Genomic DNA, 21,990 nt, shown 5'->3' on the forward strand with positions numbered 1-21,990 from the left:
CCGCCCTCTCAAACCACAACACAGAGCACGTGAATATGTCGCAGCAAGGAGCGGCGGAGGAAACGGTCCCAAAACGGGGTTTTACTAGTTCGCCAGTCTGACAGGAATAAACCAGTGATTTGTAAAACTTGCAAGGAACCGGTAAAAAAACTAAGTCTGGTAACGCAACCAACTTGTTTCATCACGTAAGCCGCTCACTACCGCAGCAGCCCGAGCTGTGCAGCCCCGCCGCGTCATCTTCTTAGGAATCTTCTGGAAGTTCTTCCAAAACAAAAACTGGGCTCCCTTCTTTGTGATAAAATGGCGTAAGGACATCATGCATGCAGTAAAATGCTTCATAGTGATGGATATGCTGCTGTTGTCTACAGCTGAAATACCTGGCTTCAAACAATTACTCGCCACTCTTGATCCACGATATAAAGTTCCGGGACGCAAGTTTTTCTCTAACAGCGCTTCCTAAATTGTGCGACTAATGCAGGGAATCAGTGCAAAATGAGCTGCAATCTGTGTCCTTACACGCCACAACCTCAGACCTGCGTCAGCCTCTCAATTATGAAACCTGAGGAGTAACTAGTGTACTATTCCCACCTAAATAGGCTTTTTTATTTATTTATTTGGTATATTTATTTTGGTCACTTTTCTAGTCACTTTAGTTTATTCTTTGTCATTATTTAATAACATAACTCAGGTCTCTTAAATTATGGTTAAAAGTCGGTTAAATAAAGATTTAATTGGAATTGTGTGTTTGTGTTCTTTATTAAAATTAAATAATTTAGCAATATCATAAAATGTCCAGGCAGAGCTGCACATAAAATATGGTTTTAAATATTTTCAATAATTATCGATATCGATCAATATGCAATTTTTTTTATCGAAAGGTTTTTTTCTATATCGTCCAGCCCTAGTTAGGATTAACATGTGGATACGCCTTTATCCAGGCCGTTCGGTTGTAGCCCTGGCCGTATGTTTAGAGTCGTTGTCCTGCTGGGAGGTAAACCTCTGCCCCAGCCTCCAGTCTATAGCAGCCTTGAACAGGTTTCCTTCTACGGTTGTTCTGTACTTAGCTCCATCCGTCGTCCGCCAACTCCTCCCTCCTCATGCTGAGGAAAAGCGTCCCCGCAGCATGACACCGACACCCTCATGTTTCACTGTTGGGACGCCGTGTTCACAGGGAGGAGCAGTGTTAGCTTACCCACACACATGATGTTCTGCATGCATGACAACGCGATGAATTTTGGTCTTGTCAGACCAGAGCACCTTCTTCCACATGTTTGCCGTTTCCTCGACAGAAAACTAACCCTCTGAGCCTTTAACAGAACACAACTAATCATACTATAGCTGCACAACATCAAATCACAATCATAACGGCGACATATATGTAGGTCTACAACATGCAAAGGATGGATTTGATGCAATGCTTGGGAGACTGATGCATTTCAGGTGCAATGCTTTAAAACTCTGTTTGCATAATAATAATAATAATAATAAATAAAGTGTATGGAGATACTGGGAAAATTGTGATGATTGAATATGAGGAGAATGTAATGTAGGTTATGGTAATCTGCCACCACTCATTCGTTGATAATGCTGCAGTCTCATGATTTTACTTATTTATATGGAGATTAAACTACACACGGGTGGATTAGATTTACTAATTAGTTACTTTGGAGGAGGAGTGGACCTTTGTTTTATTTATTTATTTTTTGCATCGGAGTTAGAGGGAGGAATATAAATGCATGCCACACTTTTCAGCCACAAACAGACTTAAATAGGAGGCAGTGGCTCTGTGTTTTTCAGAAAAACGTTTTGACACCTACCCGGGAGTCTTTGTCAACTCTGGCAGCTTGCACTTGGGCAACCTAAGGTTGCAGAAAAATACTGAGCTAAAGTCCGGCTTCCTCCGATTTAAAGCCTGTTTGTGGTTGCCATCCCCCCCGGATAACTTGGAATTTGCTCAGGCACTTTTCAGCTTTAAATTTGCAACAACAACAAAAAATATGTGTTTTTGTTCACAATTAAGCACCACCTTGTGTTGGGCTCTCGCATAAACTCAAATTAATGAGACAAAATGTGAAAAGTTCAAGGGGTATTAATATCAATGCAAGGCACTGTATGTGCAAGTGTCTTCCTGGAACCCTTCCCAACACAGGTGGTGGTGGTGGGTGGTGGGTGGTGGGTGGTGGGTGGGGGGTGGGGGGGCTGCTGAGCAGACAGCAGAGAGCTCAGCAGCGCCTCAGTCCCCCAGGACGTGCAGCAGCTCCCTCCTCGCCGCCATGAAAAGCAATCAGAGCTCAGCCTTCTCCCCTGGACTTACCTCTGCCTTTAATTACAGAAGTCGGCAGCGGCACAGAGAAAGGCTGCCTCCGCTGGGCTGCAGCCAGCATCTCCCAACCTAAACAAGGGGCCGGGGCCCCACGCAGCGGGCTTCTCCATGCATTCCTCTGACATAAACAGAGCGCTGATACGATTCGGCCGGTCCTGATGGGCCCAGCGTGGCCTCTGCCGAGACCGAGACGGAGCTTAGGTGCTTGAAGTGATCCGGGGAACAGAGCAAAGTGTGGCAGAGCAGTCATAAAGCACAGCGGGGGCTCCACGCGGCCGAGGAAAGCCCTTTCTGTATGCTTAATGAGATGTTGTCACCTGGTAAAAAAAAAAAAAGTCTGAACCTGCAGCTCCCATAGGATACCGCGGGGGATCTTTCCCCCTCGCCGGCGTAAGAGGGAAGCAAAAAAAAACTACAGCGAGTAAAATATTAATCAAAAGCAAGACCCTGCCTTATGAATATTAAGCTTGCTTGTGAGCGAGAGGACGGCTGATGATGATCAGCCCGAGATGATTGAGGCTCTCTCCGATATCAGAGACGTGCTGTTAGGGGTCTAAGGCTGATGTGGCCACAGAGCACACATGGGCAGGGGAAGATAAGGGTCTGTGTGCACAGGCTGCTGGGTTTATTGCAACTCCAGCAGCATTTTAAACACATTTCCAAAAAAAAAAATATCCACAGTTGCTTTCCTTGTTACAAGGGAACAAAGCCAGGATGGCTTAATGTGTGATTGGCCTTAATTTCTCACCCAATGGCAGACAACAGCGCTTCATTGAAAGGAATGAGGCTGACCAAAAAGAGGCCCGACTTTGTAAACCGTGCACTCGGACATGTCCATCACGCAGCTGAGGGGCACAGTGATACGACAGAGATCATCGGTTCCAGATCCGCGGTCTCGGAACAAAGCTGGAGCGAGGAAGTGCTCTGCCTTCCACTCGTCACACCGCCTTAGGCCCTGTGGTCCACTGTGCCGTCACACATGATAACGACACCGCACATGAACGTGTCAACTCAATTTGTCCCTCTTACAGGCTTTCTTTGACTCAATCAATGCATGGCCTTCCATCTGGTTTCCTCTGCTGTCTTCACATTAGAGGAGGAAAGGGCAGTGGCTTTATCCCACCCCCCACCCCAGAAACCCCCTGCAGTTTAAAATTATTATGTAGAGATGCACTGGAATTGGACAATTTTCAGCTTGATCTGCCCTGACCGGTGACTGGCAGGTCAGAAGCTCAAATATCTGATCTCATTTCAGTCAGCGAACGCGCCATAAGCCCCGCCAGGCTGCGCTGATAACCACGGTTTGGAAGGTCTTATTGAGTGAAGGAGACCCAAAAGTTAAGCATTTACAGCTTTTGGCCAGGTGTTTAAAATGAAGTCAGAGGAAGGACAGAGATGGGAGAAGGTATCTAAAAGGAAAAGGCATTTTCTAAGACACGCGTTTTGTTCATTCGGTCTGCTTTTGGAGAGCAAGACTTTCGGCTCATAACAGGACAGAGAAGTAGCTCTGATTTATCGTTTCCAGTTTTCAGCCTCTGACTGTCATGAAATATGCTGGATTTAGAGATGAGGTAAGGCTCTAGACCCTCAGGGGAATACACACAGAGACCGCGGGTTTAAGTGATGCTCCCAGCCCAACCTGCGCTAGTTGGGCTACCTCCTGATATCAGATCGGTAAAATAACACCCCTAAATCACTTTGTCTGTGTTTTAAAATAGAGAACGCTCATGGGCCAAATGAGAAAAAAAAGAATGTATGCAATTATTACTTCTCCTTATGTTATAGTTCTTGAAGAGAAACCAGAATCAGCTAAAACTGCTATCAGCACCACAAAGTTCACAAAAACCAAAGATAGGCCCGCAGATCCCGATCAATGCAACTCTCGTCACGAGAAGCCAACATCTTACTTGCAGTAGATAATTTGCATTTTCATGTCTTGATTCAGCGTGAATCCAGATGAGGTGAAAGCTGAAAGTTAATGGCTGATTCTAGAGGGGCCAAGCCCAAGTCAAGCTTCTACCACCTTAAAGACAGTCAAAATATCAGAAAAATCCCATTGAGGTTCATGCAAAAACTATTTTATGGACCTTTAAATCATTACCACTGTTGCAAAGACGCTCTTGTTATTTGCACATGAAATGCAGGTAGAAGGCAGCACGTCACCAGTGATCTCTCCTTGTTTAGGCATTGCTGAAAAAACAAAACATGTAACCTTCTCCAGGTAGAGCAATCAGCAAAAAATATGGCAATTAAATTAATTCAATTCCATAGCTTTCCTCTATGAGGTAGTTACTCTGACCGGAAACAATTTACATATTCCTTGTGTTTCACACAGGAAGACCATTGGCGGTGCACCGCCTCCAATCTCCATATCCCGTCTAAATGATCAACTTATTTGTAAGCCGGTGATTATAGCCAATGCAAATCTGTTGAAAAAAAATTGTTTATAGATGGCAGACGTCCGCTTCCAATAAGTACCATGAGAGCGATGAAAAAGGGGTTTCCAAGGGATCATAAGGTCCCACCAAACACCAGCCAGTAACCGACGTTTAAGGTTCAGATTTAAAATTTGCATTTGCTGAATAAAACGAGCCAGGCATTTATTTCTGTACTTGCAAGATGTGATGCAACTAAAAAAATCGTCTTTAGTGCAAAGTTCCACCTCCACAGAGCCATCCAGACAGGCTGTTACTGAGGTCTCCGGCTCATTATTTTTTAGAACGCTGCTGGCTGTGTGCCTGGCTGGGACTTCCAGTAAACATCTTTCATGAAGCCTCCTTAAAGGGGAGCAGAGGCACACTAAGCTACTGATCCAGTGACCCCACAGTGCAGGCATTCACACATGCCCCGGTGCACCTGTGCGCGCTCTGCCATGCTTACATTAAGGCCACATCTCCATTTTTAAAAAAAGAAACATACTGTTTATGAATGATAATCTGGGAGAGCCTATCTGGAAGATGCGTTCTCCAATTAGGTCTCAATAACCCATTTATGAATCATTTATTAGCGGGGAATCTGGACGTATTCATTCCGTATTCATGCCGGGGCAGCAAACGCTCGGGGTGCACGGCGTAGATTCAAAATGACGTTCACAGGCCACTGGTTTGTCTCCAAAACACGCACACAGAGCACCATAGCTGCCTCACATTTGAACGGCCACACGTGGCATCCGTATTCGGGCTGATTCTCCGACCCCCTTGGAGAATAGATGGGGGGGGGCTGGAGCTTTAGGGAAGCAGGGGGTATATAGATATTTTTTTCTTTTTTCGCAGGGAATGGGTAATCGATGGAGCAGAGACGGGTGAACGTAGGCTTACGGCAGCTGTCCCAGAGAGCTAGGGCTGCTACTCTACGCCGCATGCATGGTGTCCTCTCCCTTCACACGGCAGCAAATACGCCCGATCAGAGCAACAAAAAAATAAATAAAAAATAAATGCGGGCAACATAAATCGGTTTCGCATGAACCGAGCTGTCATGTGCATACCTAATAGAGCTCGCTCCCCGTTCGGCCACACACGGCACGTTGAATAGCAGCATAATAACCATTTGCGTGCCTACCTCCGGAGCGTGTGTGCGCTTTTTTTTTTTCTTCCTCCTCTCTCTCCCCCTCCCCTGTCCTTCGTCTTTTGCTCCCCCGTCGCAATGGGATCCTTCTCCGCCGCGCTGGACAGTATCAGAAGATGCGTCTTTCCCCGAAATGCAAACACTTCCCCTGCATATCCCCCCTCCGCCACCTCCAGCAGCAGCAGCAGCAGCAGCAGCAGCAGCCCGGGCCTCCAGTAATAGCAGGTGGACGCGCCTCTCAGTGATGGAGACAGCGCGGCTCTGCTCTCCGCCGCCGCTCCATTACGCTCAGCCACGGAAGGATTCGTATTCCAGGAAACGCGCTACGGAGCCGCCAGCATGTCCCGACGTCGCCTCTTTTCTCGGGACAAGCAGAGCGGCCGTCGGCTCTGAAACTCTTGCGTCGCGGCGCCCCCTCCCCTCGCGTGTGATCTTCTTTTTTACTAGAAGCTTGATGTTGTCACTGTCACGCCGTATTTTCCTTTTTTCTCTTTTTTTCTTCTTTTTTTTTTTTTTTTTTTTGCAGCTGGACCTCTCCCCCTCCTTTGCGACGCGCAGTCTCGTAGGCGCGCACCGTGCTGATCCCCCCCTCTCCCCCCCCCCTTCCGTTCCCCTCCTCCTCCTCCTGTGATTCTTCTCTGCCCGACCTATGAGCGCGCACAGCCAGCCGACGCAGGGCCACGCACTGCTTTGACGGACGCGCTGAACAAATCAGGTAGCCCACTCCAAACAGGACTGTATCATAACAGGGCAACTGCAATGACATGAATAATGAATAGGGTACTCGTGTTTGCCAGCGCTGGATGATGGGGCCCGCTCGCGTACAATGCGAGCCGGACGCAGCACACGGACGCACGTCGATGAATCAGAAAATAATCAAAAAAAAAATAAATAAATAAAAAGAGTCGGTTTATTCGAGTGGTTCCATTTAAAAAGTGAAAGTCGTGTATTATTTGGATTCATTACTCACTGGGTGACATATCCGGACGGTTTGTTTCTGGTTCCCCTAACTATTAGGCTAATAACACCACCAAATTCAGTTTCTCAGAAATTAAAATATAACACAGGACCAATTAAAACTGACTTTTGACACAGACATGTCGTGGTACAGCCTCCAAACAATCCAGGAAAAGTTTGCTGGCTTAACCTTTATCCTAGAGACTGTCATCAACCACAAAAGGTCATTGCTGGAGAAGCAGGCGTGCTGCATGGAAAGTTGAGTGGAAGGAAAACATGTGTTAGGTAAAAGTTATACACGGCACATGGCTTAACCCCAGCCTGAGCAGCTGTCAACAGTCATAATTTAATCAAACAAGTTTATTCAGTTCCCATTTCATGGATAATTGCAACCACAACTCTTTAACAAATAAAGTCCCCTTCCTCATGCTACTGATTCTGCTGTACATGCTGACACCAGGCATGACTGCCAGACCAAACGAGCAAGTGGGAGGAATAATCTGGCCTCCATAACTTAGTTACTGCTCTTTATCTAAAAAATAGGAACTGGAATTGCCCCCCCCAGCACAATTCTGATTAAAGACTCACACTAAGCTAGGTTTGTACCTGAAGCATAGAACAGGGTGCAAGGGTGTAAACACCCGCCCGCTGTCATGCACCTCTGAATTTTTGTAACTTGGCACGGACCAAGCGTGCAAGTTTGATTCAAAATGGGGGGAATTCCTAACCTGACTCAAGCCAGACGCATGTCGCTCCGCCTAGCTCCACTCACATACATCTGGGACACCGCCATAGGAATTGTCTTTATTGAAGGCTGGGCCTTATCAAAAATCCTTGCATATGATTGGATAAGCCACTTGTCTGTCATCTTTATCGACGTGCTATTTCAACCACTCACACCGAAGCTAACCCGTGACGCTGATGAGAGCGACGCAGGAAAAAAAAAAAAACTTTTTTATGTGTTTGCGGCTCTAGTGGCACGCGTTTTATTGACAGTGAGCTGACAGGAAGAGGGGGGAAGACAGTCCGCATCGCGTCTGCAGCGGAAAACAAAACTTGCCAAATCCGGTCGGGAGAAGGGCGAAAACATCGTTTCCACCAACAAAAGCCTTCAGAGGCGTTCTCTGATGTTCTTTTAATTAAACAATATTAGGTAGATTGGACAACAGGGAAGAAGTAGCATCATCAATGTTAACGCTTGCTTCCTCGATGCGAGCCGCCATTGCTATCTGAAACACAACAGTCTCACGTCACGGTCGCGTCTCCACTACGTCACATCTATGAAACTCCAGCCCTGCGTCCTGATTGGCCAGACCATAAAATTGGTTGGAGAAATCACTCTCAATGGGAGATGTCCCAGATGTATGTGAGTGAAGCTAGGCGGAGCAACATACATCTGGCATGAGTCAGGTTAGGGAATTCCCCTCGCTGAGAAAGTTTGCCTGTGCTGATATCAAATGGCACAGGAGTCTTAAATGCTATGTTGTTCCTGTGATTGAAAACTGCACACCCGTATCACTGGAACAGTTTCAGGGGGACGTTTATTGTCCAGCTTTGTGAGTACAAACAGGGATTTTGACTTCTGTTTCAATCACTTGCAGTGTAAAACAAGTCTTAACAACAACAAACCACAGTATGAAAAGCCCCCAGCTAGTGTTTAGTAAAGCAAAGTGTTTTTTTTTTTGTTTGTTTTTTGTTTTTTACATCTTTCGTTAAAAAGAAAAAGATCCCTATGGGCTTTACAGGCAGCCTGTATGTGATGGATGAACAAACCGTCTTCTTATACGTCTCTTTCTCCGTTTATTTCTGTTTAGCTTCCATAAACACACCAACTATTCTTCATGATTGTATGCGATATTGCGCACGGCCATTTTGGTTGTGTAACGTTTACCGTTGCTCCTCTTGTTTACTACATATCCACTAGTTATGCTGAGAAGAGCCCCCCCTTTGCTTTTGGAGACCACTGCACCTACATCAGCATCAGGTATAAACGTCTGTAGCACTTCTATGGGGTCACGTACCGTCCACACAGACCTGCATTACACTCCAACGCACGTGTAACTCAGCCTTTAGAGCAGAGACTGTACCTGCATCCCAAAACGTCTAATTATAGCTCCTCGCTCCTGATCTTCGACTTTTCATACGTCATGAAGCGACGGAAACGCGCATGGATGATTCCAGTCAAATGTGGGTCTACAGCCTTTTGAAAAAGAACTACAAACTGCGCGCTCTCTTGTCTCCGGACATTTTCGGGAATCTTCGTGAGGTGGGGTTTTTCTTACATGTCATGTCACACAACAGATTGTGGGATTCCTTAAAGCTCCTTAGCATCAGTAAGGGATATCTTAAGGTTCCTATGCTAAAGGAGCTACGAGAGGAAGCATACAGCCTCCTTTTCCTGCCTCCTATGCTATTCAGACAACACTTATCATGGTGACCGCTGACGCATTTCCACTTTGGCTGAAGAGTCCTTACCCAGAAGACGTTTTCAGATGCAGCCTGTGATCCAGGCCTTTTAGTCCAACATCAGTGTCTGACCTCACAAATGTTCTTGTGGAAGGTCAGAATTTCCCATAAATATGCTGCAAAGCCTTTATAGAAGAGTTGAGGCTGATCTCCCTATGAAGGACGGGTGAAGCATTATATTAAACCTTATGGGACATCATTAAAAACCGATGACCCTATATAGATTAGTATATAGTGGTAATAGTGTAGAAGCAGTTGTGTTTTTACTTCTCGGTAAGGGTACAGGTTGATGTTCAACATGTTAAAGGGAAAGGGGAGTTCTGTTGAGACGTTATGAGCAGTCAACATCTTACCCAAATTTGATAATGTTCACGAGCTGAGAAATGTATGCCTTTATGTAGGATGAAAATGTCCAGCTGTCTACATGGACTTAGACTTAGACAAGGCTTAGACAACTTTATTTGTCATTTTGTACGCACAGAGTGGGTACAGAACGAAATATAATTTGCATACAGCTTGAAATTTACAGAAAATTGCAGTGAATTGCAGTAGATTACAGGATAAAGTAAAAAGGAAAATCCATTTGTCTATGAATACGTTTTATGGTTGGGCAAGACAAAAATAAAACGTTCTGGGGGCATTAAGGTGAGGCTTTCATTTTTCCCCTGTTTTGGTGTTTGAAAAAAAAAAAAAGTAAAGTTCAAATGTGAGAAAGCAGTACTAACTTCCCACCATAATGGTAGTGGCATCTTTTAACGGGGTACATTTCTCTACTGGTGTAAGACTGTGGCTTCCTCAACATTTTTCCTCTTCATTTTGAATCAACACACATTGGGACCAATCGTGTGATCCAAATTCTGGACAATGATCCCAAACGCACATCAAAATCCTTTTGTAATGGATAAAGGAAGCTAACATTATGCCTGAGGAGTGGTCCTGACCTCAACTATACAGAAAATGTGTGGACAATGCTTAAAATATGGGTCCTAACAAATTTTCCCAAGAAGAATAGTCAAATGTCTAAATTTTGCCAGAAGCCCAGAGTATTGATAGATCCACAGACCATGAGGTTTGCCTGTAATTTGCTAAAATATATATGACTGGAGCTGTAAGTACATACATGGACTCTATAAGAAATGCAGAAAATGTACAATTAATTCACACTTGTGCACATATTTCATATAGGCTTATGTTTTTTTGTTTGTTTTTTTGTCTTTTTGCATGTTCTGTAAAATTTGCAGAAGCTTGTACCTGATCCTATATGGTGGTCTGGATGAAAGAGAAACTGGTTCCGGGTAATTCAATGTGAAAATCCAACTTAGTTCTATAATGACATTACTTTTTATTTTTGGTACTTATTGCTGGAACATCTTTTGGTGGGAACATTTACACCACTAAATGTATTTTTTCCCTAAATGTTTTTAACGGATAACAGAGCAGAACAACCTTCCAGTATAACATAATAAATGTTACACAGCAATAATAAATAAAAAAGAAATGTGGAAAGTCTTGAGCATCAACAGTGTCTTCGCACTAATGCATGCTACTCATTTTAGGCGCAATAATGCAGTCACACAGATGTTGAATATTAAACCAGGTGTTAGTAACAAACCCAATGACGGCCTATGAGATTCAGCACATTAGATTTCCTGAACAAATTTTAAACCCGTGCTTTGGAAAGTTTTAAAATTCATTCCATGTCCAAATAAACTCAGTTTCAGCGGTGGCTTTTTTTAAAGGTTGTTGCAACTCAAGATTTCTCATGTGCGGTAGAGTTTTACCTCTCATTTGTTGACGCAGCGACAAACTGTTTTCATTTTTTTTTTTTTTTTTACAGATGTGTCCCTGAGCCCATCTGCATGCATTGCCACTCAATAAGACTGCGGCCTTTCAGAAATACGTTTACAGAGGGATCCATTGTGTGCAGAGAGTTTCTTCGATTATCTATGCTGCGGCTGAGAGAAAGCCTGCGCCGTTTGTTCTGCGAGTTTAATATCAAGCCCAAACCTCATGAGGTGAGACATTCACTGCCAGACTGCTGGTAAGAAATGGCTGAAAGAGGTTCACGTGTGCTCACTATGTGCATGAATCTCATAATTACTTTGCTTGTTTAATGTAGCATTTAAGCTAGTGTTTTCCCAGGGGGGAATAACGATACATACAATAGTTTTCTTTTTGTGGACAAACAAAGTGCATATAAATAAAAGGCCTAAATACAGGTAAACGACTCAGTTCATATCTGGACAAACGTCCTGTAGCAAGTAGCAAATAAACAAGATGCTTTGTTAGCCGTCAGCAGGCTACTGGCATAAGTGTGGATGAATATATGAAGACTATACTTAACAGAAGTGTTAGAGCTTATTGAAATAGTTTCTTTATTTTGTTTTTTTGTAGCTCCAACCTGGCTTGTAAGTATAGTTTGAAGCTATTTGAGGATTGGGCCGGGGAAGGAATTATGATTTGCTTTAACCTTTCCAAAACTTGATGTGTTTTTATTTATTTTTTTAATTTGGACCACCACCTAAGACACCATCTAGGTGTTGGTTTGAGGAGACGTTGAAGTACTTGGAGGTAGCCCTCCATCTTCATTTTCTCAGCTTTATATCATGAACCTGTACTGCTGGCACTGAAACAAACCACAGCATGATGCTACCACCACCTTACTTGTTTTAGCATCCTTAGGTTTGGAAGAGTCACCTTGACAACTATCTATGAATATACAAATAACTGTACAATACATAAAGTTAAGCTTGCACTTATTCATAGCCCTGAAAGATTTAGAAGATTGTTTCTGTACAAGGTGTATCATTTTTGGATAGAAAAAAAAATCAGTCTTTAAATTTAAAACAGAAACGGCAAGTTTAAGATCATTTCTACATTCTCAATACTTAAAAAAAAATCTTTATTTTTGGCATCACAGCAGTCAAAGCCTTTTTATAATTGCTCACCATCTTTTTGAATGTTTCCATCCTGCCAGAGTGTGGCACTTGGAGTGGACCCAAGTGCGGACAGAAGAAGCACAGTGAGTTCAAGCTATTTAATAAATAAAAAGGAAAACTTACAATTTGGGAAAGAGATGAACAGAAACAGGCTTGGAATGAAATTTGACAACATGAAGGACATGGCATGGCAGCAGAATTCCCCCGTGAGGATTCACTGAAACTGGCCAGTATATATATATATATATATATATATATATATATATATATATATATATATATATATATATATATATATATATATATATATATATATATATATATATATATATTGGCCAGTTTCAGTGAATATATATATGGTAAAGTGCAGGCAAGGAGGCTGACTGGTATAAACAGGTGGACTGAATGACACTGATTAAGGTGGCAGAGGCTGAGAGCGGGAACCAAAGCATGACTAAGAGAGAAATAACTCCAATAATAAGGTAAATGCAAAAACTGGAGAGCTCAATGATAATCAAAGATGGAAAACCCCTAAAACAATAAAGAACAAAGAAAAAGACAAGGCCTGAAAACAAGATCAACACTGGAAACGCATAAACCCAAAATAAAAATAAAAATCAAATAACTCAGAGTCATGACGCATTCGTATCTTAAAGCTTTATTTCCATGATGAGCTCCAGATATCTGAGGGTTGGAGGCCTTGCTGTCATCAACCTAATCTTTAGCCCATTCATACCATCTTTTTTAATTTGGACCTCTTAAAAAGAGAAACTAGTCCGCTGTAATATCATATCTGTCTGCAGCCATTTTCAGAAACACAGAGTCTCTGACTGGAATAGGTCTCTCACAAATACAAGTCTGCTCAAAGACGCTCAGGCCATGAAGTGTGCAGCCCACTGGGGACAAACCAGAACATTAAATTAACTGGACAGCGTCTTCTGACCACAATATAAAGAATCCAAGTTTATGGCGAGATGAAATATGCCTTGAGATTACAGATAAAAATATTTCACTTTTACTGTCATAGTGGCCTTGGATAGGAAAACATACAAAAAAGGTTCCTTTACCCTTTTATACGACAAAGAAGCAGCCATTTTAATCGTTCCCCAGTCCTCCCTGAGTATTCACACCTTATTGATCTATTATTCCCTTCAGTCTGTAGGTGGTCATGAAACCTTCCTTGTGTTTTTTAATACTACAACAATCAGGTTCATGATAGATTTGCGCTGTTTCTGTGTCAGTGCTTGATGTTCCGTTTTCTCAGGTATTATTTAACAAATACATAAGCAACGTGTGAATTCTTAGTCTCCTTAACGCGGGTACAACCTTTTTTTGGGGGAACACCTTCAATAGGTTTGTTGTGTTTCATATTTTTGTCTTCCAGATAAAAATAATGTCTGCAACATTATTCTCAGGGAAATTAGTGTTACTCGCCATAGCCCTGTTTTTTTGTTGTTGTTTTTTTAAGAATGAATCAGTAAACCTAAAGCTACCTGCAACATGTGCTCCCCTTTGTCATGCCCAGTCATTCAAGTCCTTCAGGACTTTTCTCATGAATCACCGTGACTCATAAGACTCCAGACTCGGCCACTCTGGGAACCATGTAGCTTTCAGGTGTGCCGTTTGAAATAAGCTCTGACTATTGCATTCACTGCTGGCAAATTTGACCAAATGGCCTCTTTTAGGCTTCTTTGCTCAGGCACAGAGTTGTTAATAAAAGGATGGATTCATGCAGGTTAAAAGTGTCATAATCTTATTGGAGATTTCACACCGCCTGTCAGACCTGGTGAGCGTCAAAGGCTGAAATTTCGGCATTTAACATTCTGCTCTCACCGTGTTACAGCCACGGGCCTCTCTGCTGGAGTTAGCTGCTCTGGATGCATTAAGACGAAAAAAAAATGTACCGCTTCTCCTGGTTTGATTTAGAGGAAGAAATAACTCAATTATGCATGCAAGGTTTTGTCAATGTATCTCTGTTATCTGGCTTATTTTCTTTAAAAATAAGACACAAAGAAAGTCCTTTTTGAAAATCATGCTTTTTTTCACTAGTTTCTTTTTCAAAAAGAAAAACGTAGCCATACGGTTTTGCTGAAAAGTGACTTTGTTTGTAGCAACAAACTTACCTCAGTGAGGCCATGTCTACACGAAGATGACGGTACACAGTACATTTTATTAAAGGATTAAAAAAAAATGTGCGTCCACACAAAAAAGGCTGTAGCCAGGCCCATCGGTGGGGCTGTGACACTGCCAAAGAAACAGGCAAAAAAAAAAAAAAAACACCATGCATGCACAGACAACTCATATGCAGGTTACAGAGAGAAGCAAAGCTATGTCATTGCTTAAAACAGCAACCTGTGACTTTTAGCCACTAGGGGGCGCTAGAGCGGTAACCTACAGGTTTAGTGCCCCCTGAAGGCCTCTGGCAACACTGCAATGTCGCAAAATTAAACAGTATCCCTCTGTGTTTTGGAATCTGATAGTAGAGCAGTTTGGAGCAGCAGATTGAGAAGTCGTTGAAACAAAACCACATTCACCCCTCCGGATTAAATATTACATCAGAGGACCAAACATATGTCTGATCAGGTTAGTGGCATATCTGTTTAGTTGCCTAACAGCAACCTTTAGCCTGGTAGCTTAGCATTTAGCTCCTACAAAACTGAAAAATATAGACTCGGACATATTCTGTATACAACAGTCAAAAAGATGAATTACCACTCTAATGATAACGATGCAAAAAGAGAATAGGTCTTGCATCCTGATTGCTCTTTAATCAAACCCCAACGAGCAAATTCTTCTCAAGGTCCACTCTTTTTTTTTTGTTTACCTCTGGAGCAAATCCCTGTCTTGCTTTTTCTTTTTGGGATCCTCAGACATTGTTTTCCTCTTTTTGCTTTCCTCCACCATGAAAAACTGTGACTCTAGGATGAGAAAAGTAAACGCACGTAAGGTTAGCTCTCGTGTTTAAGGAGAGCCCAGACTGCCGTAAAGCGGTGCTCTAGGTCACATGACCACTAGGTCACATGACCCATCCAGTGACAGATCCGACCCTCGCGAGGCCAGTTTTTCAGAAGGGCCAAGTGAAAAACTATTTAATATATTTCAAATTAAGCTAATACCTAGGTCAAAATTTACACGGTGCTGCTTTAAGAAAAGATGAGGCTCACGTGTACAAATGGAAAAATGAAACTGCCGTTTTGATATGTTTCCACTCTGGGGTCCGGTTTCAGAAATAATCGTTTACCTAATCTTGTTCCAGTGGGGGACGGGGCCGAAATAGCATCAAATCAAACTAAAATAAAGATTAGGATACCTAAGAATTAAGACAAAGACACATGAGCAATGTAGTTGAATGTCTCCATATGAGTGGAACAGGAACCTAAACCTGGAGAGCTTCCAGCTGTTACACGCAGCTGTGCTCTGCGTCAATAAAGCAGTCCGTCAAACACACACAGAACTGCCTGCTTCTCCCTCTTCATTTCATGTTGCTCATAACAAACTTAATTCATTCCTTTATTTTATAGTTATTTCATAATTAAACAACAAAACTGCGCTTTGCATTGCAGCTACTGCCTCTGTGTATTTAGGTGCTCTGAGCCCTGGGCACCAACTACCATCTGAAAAAAACTCCCAGGGATCATGGAGGGTAAGAAAGAGGTAAAAGAAACAAGAAGTTGTCATAATTACAAACCAAAGGTGAAAATTGAGTTGGTAAAAATACAGCAGTGAACCAAATGTGCGCGTTTACAAATAGAACAAAGAATTTAAACCAATCAGTAAACCTGTATTATTGTCATCTAAAGTGCGTCATTGTAAATGTGCAAACAATAAATGAACGTGCCTGAGAGTTAGCAGCTGTGCTGTGGTTGTGGCCGTGCGGGTTTGGCTTCACAAACAGCATAAATAATAAAACGTATTTCATATATTTAACATATTAATATAACTAACTAATACTTGAGGTTGTAGATAGTGGATTTAAGTTTTAAAGTCAGTATATACTACGAGACATGATGTGAAAAAATATTCACATGGAGATAGCCTGATGTTTATTTATTTATTGTAATTAGGAATAAGGACGTTAACTGTATGTAAGTGTTTTGTCTTCGTCCATTTCTTTATTCAAACATGAATTCTGCAATATTTTTAAGCTTTATTTTTATATAAACATTGGTATTTCTCCAGTAAAATTAATTTTAGAATATCTTGATACAAAAAGCTAAATAATTCCATTATACAGACATACAAGGTTTTAAATATGCATGCAAATTGTAATCATAGTTTCTTAGCAGCAGAATCATATGTTGTTATTTTCACCACAGCTGAATTTAAAGCTTTAAATTAGTTTTTTTTTTTTTTTTTGTAGCCATTATGGCTGAATTTGTCATTTTGCCAACAAAAGCAGTGCTGGGGAAAACAGAAAATCAAAAAAAGTGTTTGTTACAATTCATTTGTCCCAAAGTAAAAAAGAAGTAATTCATATCCATAAACCGTCCTCCAGATCTGCGACTCAAACTTTCAATTTTTTACACAATTTTTTGTAGAGACAAAAATATGTATTTTTTTGGATATTATGTTAAATTAACTCAATTAAAACCCTGACAGAATGAAAGGAAGTACCTGTTCCAACATCACAATAAATACAAAAAAGCTCCAATCTAATGTGACTTTCTCTTGAAACATCTGTATTGATGACGGAGGCTGAAGTGATATTTTAAGAAATATGAATTTAATCTCCGTTTCCATGGTGTCTCTATGGAAATCATTAGCATATGTGCCTTACTTAACACAGAACGCGTAAAAGACTTCTTCTTTAATAAATTTTCTTTTTCCAGCGTGCGACTTAATTGTGTTTGTAGTTAATACGGCGAGTTATAGATAGACGTGGTAGGTAAACATATGGTTATGAGTGTGTTTTTAATACAGAGGATCAAGTTTGGTATTAAAATAGAATATTGCGCGTGCCGTCGGAGATAATGGGTGTGACAGAGCTGCAGTAAAAGGACTTATTTTGTCTCGGCTTCATTAGAAGCCATTACATCTTAATCTCACAGCCATATAACAGGAAATAGTTTTCCATGTGAGTCGATTCTTTGGTTGCTTTATTATGATAAAGTGGCTATTTTATAAGAAAGCATCATTGTATAATATATCATTTTCATAACACAGAGACAGACAGGGTGCCAAGTTGACCTGACACTATATAAAGATGTAAACTGCAAAGTTAACGTCCAGCACATTGGAAATGTTTCCAACTAGCAGCAAGTTTGGCTTTCAGTCTGCAGCTCAGCATCCCATACCACTGCACCACCCCCCCCCCACCCACACCCCACCCCACCCCCTTCCAGTGGACCACTTTCTCCTCTTTCTTTTTCTCTGCTGTCCCAAAACCTCTGAGCACTTTGCAACCATGTAGAATGATTGCTGTGTCTCATTTTATTTTGCTATACGGTTAGCATTAACATCTTCTTTTACTTCTACTTTTGTCTGAAAGTTAAATCTCTGCAGGTCCATTTTTAGCCGAGGATAAAAAAAAATGTGCTGATAAATACACGTGCTTTGATCAAAGACAAGCCACTTTATGAAGAAATACACGGCAACTGAAAACTAGTCCTTTCAATCAGCCTTAAAATTTTTTTTAAAGCTTAAAGATACAAACATACATATAAAAAGCCATTTGCTTTACAGTATGGTCAAGTACACAATGATATCACAATTTAGAGACGCACATGATAAGTTTTCCAGATTTGTACTGTATGATCTTCTGTTTTTCTTTTCCTCTTTATTTAATCTACAGATTGAAACAAGAAACTATAGTTCCAACCTCTTTGAGTTTTAAAAAAAATTTATAACTAAAAAGTTTTAGAGAAATATGACAAGGTGAATAAGATTAGAAAATTGGATAAGAATAGTATTGTGTAACTTAAACCCTGCAGCTCAGGCCAACACTCTAAATCCCAAACGTAGGCCAGCAGATGATGAGATTTTCCAGTACAATCCTATATCTAAGGACTTTAACACTGGATTTACCAGGTAAACCTACTCTTAAATAGACAAGGACTAACACTCTGTGAACCATCTACTGAACGATTAATTGTTAAACGTATGGACATCCTGATCTGATCCCAAGTATCTTATCAGGGTGCAGATAAAAGCATTTTTAAATGACTGCTACTCGAATCCCATAATAAATCAACTTACTATCCCTATTGTTGGTGTGCTGTCTGTGATTTAATGGCTGCTTCCTCACCCAAGAACAACTTAGTTACAATAAAAAAAAATCTTTAATTTACAAATTATTTTGTGTGCATTGTGAGAAAACTGTTTTATAAGTTGTGCAAATCATTGGGTTTACCCAACAATCAAAGCGTTTTCTTTACCCTGTGAAAGAAAGACTGTGCTGGTAGCTGAAGCTTCCTTTCTATCTCATTACACATATCTCTGTACTGAGGTGAGAATGGTCGGTAGCTGAGGGGTAAGGGTGTGTGGAGGGGCTTTGGGGTTGGTAGTGCATATCTCCCCCAGACATCTTGGCAGTCCATTCTACGGCATCAAAAAGACGTACAGGACAAACGCTAAAGCATGAACAAATATCTGGAGGCTACCTGGCACGTATGTTTTTGGAATGTGGGAAGAAACTAACCTGGACTCTCATTCCGCTGAGTTCCACGCGGCTCCACATCTGGACTCACTGCCATTGGGAGGGATTTCAATACCAATCAGGACGAGCCAATCAGGATTGCCGGGCGGGATGTGACGTATCAGGGAAGTGTCTGGCTCATAGCGAGGAAGCAAGCGGTAACATTGATGCTATTTCATCAGTGTTGTCCAATCTACTGAATATTAATTATTTTAAAAGAACACCAGAGAACGGCTTTGAAGGCTTTTATTAGTGGAAATTATGTTTTCGCCCTTCTCCCAACCTGGTTTGGCAAGAGCTTGTAGCATGTCAGTAAAGTTGACAGACAAGTGATTTATTCAATCATATGCAAGCATTTTTTATAAGGCCCCTCCTTCTGAAATACGTCGCCAATGGAGCAATCCCAGACAGATGTGTGGAGCTCTGCAGAACTACACCCATCTGGCCAGAGAGTCAGGTTAGGAAGAAACCAAAGTGCCCAGAGATACATGCAAGAAGGCACATGACAGGATTTAACTTTAGGATCTTTTTGCCTCAATGCAACGGCCCCATGCAATGCATTACCGTGTAGCTCCACAATCAAACTAAAGCTTTATTTTATGAACCAGTTGAACAGCTGTTTTTCTTTAGGTTTTGACCAAACCGAATCAAACAGAACCGCATAGAGATGCAGCATGTTAAAATCTGAATTATTAACTTCACTTGTCTATTGTCACGTCAAAACAGAGTAAACAGGCATGACAACGCCGTCAGCGGGAGCTAGGACCGGGTTTATCGAAGGCTAAAGCTGTGTGTGTTGAGTCAGATCCCCCTTTGGGAACACATTACAGTTCTGCAGGGACAAAACACCTGTCACTGACAAGAAAAAGAGTGCATCAGTGATGAGTGAGTTATCCATCCATCCATTGACTCTACTAATTACCCTTGAGGGGTTGCTGAGGATGTTTATCTCCAGCGGTTATTGGGCAAGAAGCAGGGTACACCCTGAACAGAGGTCTCCAGTCCATCACAGGGCGACACACATGAGTACAGGCGTGTTTTTAAACTGTGAGAGAAAGCTGGAGAACCCAGAGAACCCATGCATGCACAGGGAGAACATGCAAACTCCATGCTAGAAGACCCCAGGCCAGGGTTTGAACCCAGGACCTTCTCGCTGCAAGGCAACAGTGCTAACACCACCGTGCAGTTAATCGTAAAACAAACCACTAAGTTTATTATTTACTGCGATTTAAAAATGTTAAATTTCTAAACATATAACTGGCATTGATTTCTGATTAGGAAATCCCCAGTTTTACATTTAGTTTATAATCGTTTGCTGGTTCGAGTCATTTCGGTGACAGGGGGTCCGTGAAACACATTGCTATAATATTTCTACTTCTCTAGAGCGCCATCAGCCACGCTGGTCATAAATGTATGGGAAAAACCATCAGCAGATCCATCGGTGATCTAAATAACTGTCAGTAAAGATGTCTGCGCTGATGTTAAACATACACAATGACTAAACCATGTTTGTACCCAGTTCTCTTCATCTTCTTCCCTTTCATTCTTTCTTTTTAACATTAAAACAAACGTACATGTTTTAACTCATTGATCTGTCTTGTGTAGCCGGAGATCCGGTTTGGGGGAGACAAAGTGAGACCTGATAACAGGTTCATCCCAATCAGTTACAATACCTGAAAGCTGATTTATCACAGTAAATCAATTAAAAAAAGAAACTCCTGCATTGTTCAGATTCATGACATATAGAGATTTGTTTGAAGGATTCTGGCCGACACGTCGAGATCTTCCAGACCAAACCTGCTCATCTGGGTCTTTATGGGTCGTGCTTTGTACACTAGAGAGTGCGGTCAGGGATAAATTTGTTCAAAATATCATTGCATGATTTCCAAACAGACTTCCAAAAAGCTGAACTCAATGATGTGGAGGTGTGAAGGAATACCTTTTTGAATGACCAATTATGTGACTTGATCCTTGGGCTAATTTCTCTAATCCAGAGTTTCACAATGTTGGGTTTCAGTCGCTGTTGCAATATCCGTATGTGTGCAATATTGCAGTTGGAGAGGACTGCTTGGACGCTCTATTTTATAGTGTATAATATTGCAAGTGTCAGGCGCTCCGTGCTGAATATCTGTAGCACGTTTGGCCTGCTGAACCAACTAACTTCCTTCAACGCCCACACCGAGCCTATTTCCTAAAGCTCAGAGAGCGGTGGGGTATGGAAAGTGTCCTGAAAAGCAAAACAGAGTTAATCGTAACCGATGTAGTTTTGGCAATTTTCCGCAATGATATCGCAGTTAATATTTATAGAAATTGTGCAGCCCTAATCTGCCATGAAAAATGATGGCGGACTGGACGAAATCCGTCATTCTAAGAAAAAGGATGATGACATAAACGCTGAATATGTGCAAACCTCTGACCTGGACTGTAAACTAATTCACTTTTCTTTTTTAAAGACAAAGAGACAATGCATGGTTAGTTTATTTGCTCTAGAAAGACAAAATACACATTCTGCCTGTGAGGGTAAAAGAAATATACACAGTAATAATAAAAAATAAATCACAAAATCTGCAGTGAGTTTACAGTTTCCAAACGCTTGACCCGGATCATGTGGGCTCTGTGCTGGGGGTTGCATCATCTGCAGCAGCAAAGCGAGTGCAGAGATGTTAATACCACCCTCTCTGTGTTTATTGACTTTAGAAAAAAGAAGCAAAGGGGAGGGGGAGAGGGGGGCAACCTGCATGCGTGTGTGAATATTCATTCTGGTTTTGACCAGGAGCATTGATATAGTACACTGGGATTACGCACATAAATTTACACTCCCACACAAAACGGTGGAAATAACTACATCTTCTCTGAGGCTGCGTTGCATATTTATTAAGGCGTAGCCGCCCCTGGCCACATGCTCGCTGTATTGTGGTGGGATGGGAGTGAGCTGACTGTTTGGTGCAGAGGGAATGCCCTGAGTCTCAGCCTGCCCTCCCTGTTACTGTGATAAGGGGGGGGGGGGGGGGGCTTCAGCAACAGGCCGAGGAGGGGTCAGCTGGGATTTGACGTGTGTGGCTGAATCCTTCTTATCACCTCTGCTTTCCCTAACAGCTGTCTTGGGA

General features: G+C 41.9%; 1 long non-coding RNA gene across 1 annotated transcript in view; it reads left to right on the forward strand.

Moving 5' to 3' along the window:
- Positions 1 to 5,572: 5,572 nt before the first annotated feature.
- LOC118560712 overlaps positions 5,573 to 21,990 on the forward strand; it is a 54,888-nt gene continuing 38,470 nt past the window's right edge. The window contains exons 1-2 of the long non-coding RNA XR_004929544.1: positions 5,573 to 6,602; positions 11,148 to 11,325. This is a non-coding gene — a long non-coding RNA (uncharacterized LOC118560712). The remainder of the gene's footprint in view (positions 6,603 to 11,147; positions 11,326 to 21,990) is intronic.

The sequence above is a fragment of the Fundulus heteroclitus genome, unplaced genomic scaffold (assembly GCF_011125445.2).
Source record: "Fundulus heteroclitus isolate FHET01 unplaced genomic scaffold, MU-UCD_Fhet_4.1 scaffold_468, whole genome shotgun sequence".
Classification (NCBI taxonomy): Eukaryota; Metazoa; Chordata; class Actinopteri; order Cyprinodontiformes; family Fundulidae; genus Fundulus; species Fundulus heteroclitus.